Source organism: Salvelinus fontinalis, chromosome 5, assembly GCF_029448725.1.
Source record: "Salvelinus fontinalis isolate EN_2023a chromosome 5, ASM2944872v1, whole genome shotgun sequence".
NCBI classification, from domain to species: domain Eukaryota; kingdom Metazoa; phylum Chordata; class Actinopteri; order Salmoniformes; family Salmonidae; genus Salvelinus; species Salvelinus fontinalis.
The window spans coordinates 29,701,395-29,708,368 of NC_074669.1; positions in this window are offsets into that span (position 1 = coordinate 29,701,395).

The window sequence follows — 6,974 nt, forward strand, 5'->3', positions numbered from 1 at the left end:
GGGAGAAGAGTTTGCTGACAACACGGTTGTAGGCCTGATAACCAACAATGATGAGTCAGTCTGTAGGAAGAAGGTAAGTGAACTGGCATTGTGATGTCATGACAACAACCTCTCCCTCAACGTTAGCACAAGAAAGGAGTTGATTGTTGACTTCAGGAAGCAGAGGAGGGAACACATCAACGGGACTGCAGCACAGTGTCACGAGTTTTGAGTTCCTTGGTGTCCACATCACTGAGAACTTTTCATGGACCCACAATACCACCTCTCTTCTCTACTTTCTCAGACGGCTGAAGAAATTTTGGCGTGATGACGCGGGTCCTCTCCAAATACTACCGCTGCACCATCGAGAGCGTCATGACCGGCTGCATCACAGCCTGGTACGGGAATTTCTCTGTCCACTACTGTGGGTGGTGAAGACGGCCCAGTACATCACTGAGACCTTGCTCCCACCCATCCAGAATATCTACTTGAAACGGTGCCTGAGGAAGGCTCGCAGCATCATCAAGGACCTCACACACCCCAGCTACCAGCGGTTCTCTCCCTTACTGTCGGGCAGACGGTATCGGAGCATGAGATCTGATACCAACAGGCTCAGAGACAGTTTCTATCTACAAGCAATTAGATCAAATCAAATTTGATTGGTCACATACACATATTTGTCAGATGTTAGTGCGGGTGTAACGAAATGCTTGTGTTTCTAGTTATAACAGTGCAGTAATATCTAACAATTCAAAGGCTGACCATTTGAACAGGACTGACCACCTGCTCTGATTCTCTGCACCTTAGCACACACGCACGCACTCACTCATTCACACACCCACACGGACATGCACACAGAGACATATACATTCATGCTACAGACATCACAACTGCTGGTACCAGACTCTTATCTTACTGCTCAGTGTATACACTGCCCCCCCCCCCCCCATCCCCCCTTCACCAAAACACGTGTAAATAAAAAACGATAAATTGTGCCTTCCTGTATTATACTTTTGCAAAATAAATATTCTACTGAGCCATATACTTTATGTTTTCATTCTTATCTTTTATTATGTCTTATCGTTGTTGCATTGTCGAAAAGGAACCTGCAAGTAAGCATTTGGGTGGACGGTGTATACCATGTGTATCCTGTACATACGACTTAGAAAACAACTTGAAACTTTAAACGTGTCTAGTCTGTTTGGTCTGCATTCAGCTGTTCTACAACAACAAAAAACATTCTAAAAATGGCTAGTTTTGTCCATGGGCCATTTCGTTGGACGATGTATACCATGCTTATCCCATACACGCGACTAACGAAACGCAGGGAGAGGAAGATGCAGGGGAGGAGAGGAGGCAGGGGAAAGGAGAAGGCAGAGGAGAGGGATAGTGCCAGGCTGTGGAGAGGGATCATGTGGCGTGTTAGCAATCAGGAGGTGTTAGGTCCTACCAGTGAGAGGTATCAGTGATGCAGACAGTGCAGGGTATTAGCTGTACATAGGAACAAACTCTGAGCCCATCATCCCAGACACAATAATGGGAAAACAGATAGCTACCCTAGAAAACTGATCTGTCAGCCAGCCTGGAGGCTGAGGCGTATGTAACAAATTAAGCCAGGGGTATGTGTGATGTGTGGGTTGGGGGTAGTAGTGTACTATCTATTCATCCTATGAGATAAAACATTATTTATTTTTTTACCAGAGGAAATGAGCACATGCGTGTTTCCTCTGTGAATTTTGAGCGTGTGGTTCACTGCACAGAGCCTGTTGGCAACCCGGGGGACTTCCACACAGCTTGGCATGGCTTCGTCAAGGCCTCTATCGCTTTTTCTCTCTCTCTCTCTCTCGTCTATCTCGTCGTCATCGCCTCCTCGCTTCTCTCTCTCTCTCTCTCTCTCGCCTCTCTCTCTCTCTCTCTCTCTCTCTCTCTCTCTCTCTCTCTCTCTCTCTCTCTCTCTCTCTCTCTCTCTCTCTCTCTCTCTCTCTCTCTCTCTCTCTCTCTCTCTCTCTCTCTCTCTCTCTCTCGTCTCTCTCTCTCTCTCTCTCTCTCTCTCTCTCCTCTCTTCTCTCTCTCTCTCTCTCTCTCTCTCTCTCTCTCCTTTCCTTATAGTCCTCTCTCTCCAAACCCCTGGCTGTGAATGAGTCACTCACGCACTTCATAAGGATAACTTCCACTTCAGCTGGTTACTGTAGGTGGGCTGCATGGCATTGTCTCTCTCTTTGTCTCTCTGTTTCTCTCTCTGTCTCTCTGTTTCTCTTTCTCTCTCTCTCTCTCTCTCTCTCTCTCTCTCTCTCTCTCTCTCTCTCTCTCTCTCTCTCTCTCTCTCTCTCTGTCTCTCTCTCTCTCTCTGTGTATGTCTCTGTCTCTCTCCCTCTCCATGTCTGTCTCCCTGCCTGTGTCATGAATGTGCCTGGGGCACCAGTAGTTGTTAGTGTCTCGTAGTGGAGGTGGTGGGTGGTAGTTGGGGGAGGAGAGGAGGGTGAGGCACCATGGTCTCATTACCTCCACACGTCACGCTGCAGCCTCAGGGGGAAGGGGGCTCGAGATGTAGGCTGGGTGGGTATGTGGGTGTTGGATGGGACAGAGCCTGATTCATTTCGATGTTGCGTACATAACGAGGCTCCTAGTGTTAGGCCCACTCCGGATCCCCGTTTGTCCCCAAGAGAGGGTGAGCCCCTGGGTACTCTGACCCACGCTCCTCCAACACTGTGGCTGCGTGACGTGAACCATCACTGGGGTAAAGCAGTGCAGAGCACCCCCGACAGACAAGAGAGACACCGACATGTCAGGGGAGGGAGTAATGCCTGTTGGATTCCTGTGTCCTCGGGGCTTCTCTCATTAACAACCCCCAGTGGGTGGATCTATAGTGTCAATCAAAAGACTGGATTTGAAGAGTTTCTCATCACAAAAAAAAAAATCTGTGGTGATTTTCCATGAGAGGAAAAGATACATTTGGTGTATCTGCAGGCAAGAAAAATCCAGCAAAGGTGCTTATTTTTTATTTACTACTGTAAAGTGCTTTGTTTATTGGATTCAATAGATTGAATGTGGAGAATCAGCCTTTGAATCCAATACTACATGACCTATATGATTTGACATCTCTACATCTACATAGAGGTTTCCGGAGGAGAAAAAACAGCTCTTCCGTAAGATCATGATTTACTAAACACACTGTACTGTACTGTTCAGGACATCCTGCATGCGTATTCAAGTGGAATTGTTGGGAAACAGGCCTAACCACCTCTAGGTTACATCATTCATGGAAGTATGAACACTGGAAGAGGGTTGTAAGCATGCACGTACAATAGCATAGTATTACCAATCGCAACGATGGTGTATTCACAGCTAAAAGAGAACAATCCCGGAATATTACTAAGCTCTTGTAGGACTAATATACTGTAACTAGTAAAATGATCCCGTTTTATGAGAATTCATGTGTAGTACAATCAAAAGCATGATTTTATATAGTGATTCTTATATTAACCTCTGTAATAACACCACACAACACAGTAAGTTTAACAAGAACAACACAACGTCTTTCATTTGGAATATTTTAACTTATTAGTTTAACTTTACTGCTTCAGATCCAGTCAATCATTTGAGATCTGGCAGAATCTGGGCTGCCCACTAATTTCAGCACAAATTAAAGTAGTGAACAGGAGGGTATCTTCACAGCAGCATGTGGTATACAAACTCAAGCTGTTAGCAGTGACACACACACACACACACACGGCGTTGTTCCTCAGGGGAGTTCAGCAGCATTCTGTCTGTCCTTACCTATTTCCCTCCTTCTCTTCCTCTCTTCTTTTCCCTCCTTCCCCTTCTCTCTTCTGGGATTTCTCCGGTTAGTCTAGCTGTAACTGGCTGTGAGAGGAGTGTCTCGCTGAGTGTCTGACTTTCCATCTGTCCCAGTTTTAGAGGGAAGCTGAACTGCAGTCAATGTCACACAAGAAGTTGGGGAACTATTAAGAGCTCCAGGTTTGCTGTGCTGCGAACATCCCTCCATCTGTTCCAGAGCCAGTCAGAGATGGCCAAGTGTACTTTTGCTGCTGCTGGCAATCTGTCGCGAGTCAAAGTTTGGTGGTTGGTGGAGATACTTATTATCGTGATCAAGAAGTTTGACTTCCTGCTGATTCCGTCTTATCTCACTGAGCTTGTTACTATTCTCTGGTAAGTTTTACATTTGACCAGACTGTTCATGTCAAGCAAGGACAACTATTTTTCACTTGACTCCTATATTAATTAACTGATACTTTCTCTGCATTTGCAGTTTGGCCGTGAAGCCGTGCTCTGGCTTCCCTTACCTGAATCCACACTGCTCGACACTTGCATGAAGCTCTGAGGGGAGAGCCAAGAGAGTGAGTTTAAGTGTACCACTTCACCACTGTGTAAAAATAGCATCCTACTAACAGATCCATAATCGTACCCCATCTCCTCTAGGGGCTATGGCGCCGAGGTTAAGCAGTATAGGTGCTCACCGAGAAATATATTTGGGTCAGTCCCAAATGGCACCCTATTCCCTATACAGTGCACTACTTTTGACCAGCGCCTTGGTCAAAAGTAGTGCACGACATAGGGAATAGGGTGCCATTTGGGATGCTACCCTAGGTGCTCAGTGAGAATATCCATGTGGAACATTAGCTTATGATACCAGGCCCTTCCATTATAACAGCCATTAGACATGTTCTTGATCCCATTACCCTTTATTAACATTATATCAGTGTTAATCTCAGCAACCAGAACCTAGTCTAGCATGCGCTGGCCAGCTATGTTAAGTCTGTCATGAGACTGTATTGCTAAAGCCCTCTTGTTATATCCCCCCAGTCGGTCGTCTTTCGTTGTGCCCCAGGCACCATGGCGGATGTTGGTGCCTCGGCCTGCTCCGCTGTGGCAGACTTTGCTACTGTCTGTCTGTCTGTCTGTCTGTCTGTCTGTCTGTCTGTCTGTCTGTCTGTCTGTCTGTCTGTTGCTCCGTGGTGCCTCTGTCTGTTGTTCTATGGCGCCTCTGTCTGCTGCTTTGTGGTGCCCCAGTCTCCACTCTGCTGTGTTGTGGCAGACTTTGCACTTGACATTTCACATGATTCATGCCTGGTGTGATGCCTGGCCTCAAGGCTCTCAGAACCTTTAGTGTGAGGCTGTGGGGCCATGGGACTGTGGGCAGAACACAGTCAACCAGGCCACTTGTGTGTGTGCATGGCCAGAGAGCAACATGAGCTAGACCGTGCGTAGTGTTTCTTTGGTTCACTACACCCTCCACCCCTTCAAGGTATTAATGAGAGCAGCTCTGAGACTGCAACATTTGTTCAAGCGTTTATAATTTGAGCCCCAGACTTTAAGGGCACTTTGAATAAGTGCTGCCCTGTCCATTTAAAATGTTACACTTATTTTGTTGCCCTAAATGTCATCATTTTTATGAGCCTCTTGGATTTAGTTAAATATGGTCCCTTACTCAGATATGTAGAATGTTTGTTTAACTCCGATGCAATAAAAGTCTGCAATACAAGTCGACAATGCAATACAATGCAATACAAGTCTCCTAGCTCGTTTTATTCTGAACTTGTCTTCATGGTTATATCCAATTTACATATCAAGAGACACTTACTGAATGCTCTCCTTTCATGTTAAGGGAAATTCATGAAGTTAACTCTGCATATGTTTTACGTGCATCAGGGAAATGGTAGTGGTTATGAATAACAAATAGATATACTATGTGACTGTGAATTGGTGCAGTTAACAAGGCTTGGCTATGCTGCTGCTGGTATAAAAGCATAAAAGCAGTGGTGGCTGGAAAGAAGGAATGATCCAGAGCTCACTGTTGATCTTCCTCTGAGCAGATATCAAAGCATGGACAGCAAAAGAGTAGTGAATATAGGGGGAGAGAGGGGTTATCCCTGGAGCAAACATAAGCTAAAGATGAAGGGATGCACAGCAGATGAAAGAGTGTGTGTATGTGTGTGTGTGCGTGAGTGTGCTCGCCTGTCTGAGCCTGAGAGAGAGTACTTCAAAGGTCCAACAGAGCAGAGACTGCTTTGCTTTAAAAAAAATAAGAAAAAAATACTAGAGCTCTTCTCCCTTTTTTGATCTTTCTATCTCGCTCTGATTCTCTCTCCCCCGCCCCTCTCTTTCTCTCTCTGATTCTCTCTCACCCCCTCTCTCTCTCTCTGATTCTCTCTCCCTCCTCTCTCTAATTCTCTCTCCCCCTCTCTCTCTCTCTCTGATTCTCTCTCCCCCCTCTCTCTCTCTCTGATTCTCTCTCCCCGTCTCTCTCTCTCTGATTCTCTCTCCTCTCTCGCTCTCTTTCTCTGATTCTCTCTCCCCCTCTCTGATTCCCCCGCTCTCTGATTCTCTCTCCCCCCTCTCTCTCTGATTCTGTCTCCCCCTCTCTCTCTCTCTCTCTCTCTCTCTCTGATTCTCTCACCCTCTCTCTCTCTGATTCTCTCTCCCCCTCTCTCTCTCTCTCTCTCTCTCTGATTCTCTCTCCCCCCTCTCTCTCTCTCTGATTCTCTATCATATCCTCCCTCTCTCTCTGATTCTCTCTCCTCTCTCGCTCTCTTTCTCTGATTCTCTCTCCCCCCTCTCTGATCCCCCCCTCTCTCTGATTCTCTCTCCCCCCCTCTCTCTGATTCTCTCTCCCTCCCCTTTCTCTCTCTGATTCTCCCCCCTCTCTCTCTGATTCTCTCTCCCCACTCTCTCTGATTCCCCCCCTCTCTGATTCCCCCCCTCTCTGATTCTCTCTCCCCTCTCTCTCTCTCTCTCTCTGATTCTCTCTCCCCCCTCTCTCTCGGATCCCCTCCTCTCTGATTCTCTCTCCCCCCCCCCCTCTCTCTCTGATTCTCTCTCTGATTCTCTCTCCCCCCTCTCTCTCTGATTCTCTCCCCTCTCTCTCTGATTCTCTCTCCCCTCTCTCTGATTCTCTCTCCCACCTCTCTCTCTGATTCTCTCTCCCCCTCTCTGATTCTCTCTCCCACCTCTCTCTCTGATTCTCTCCCCCCTCT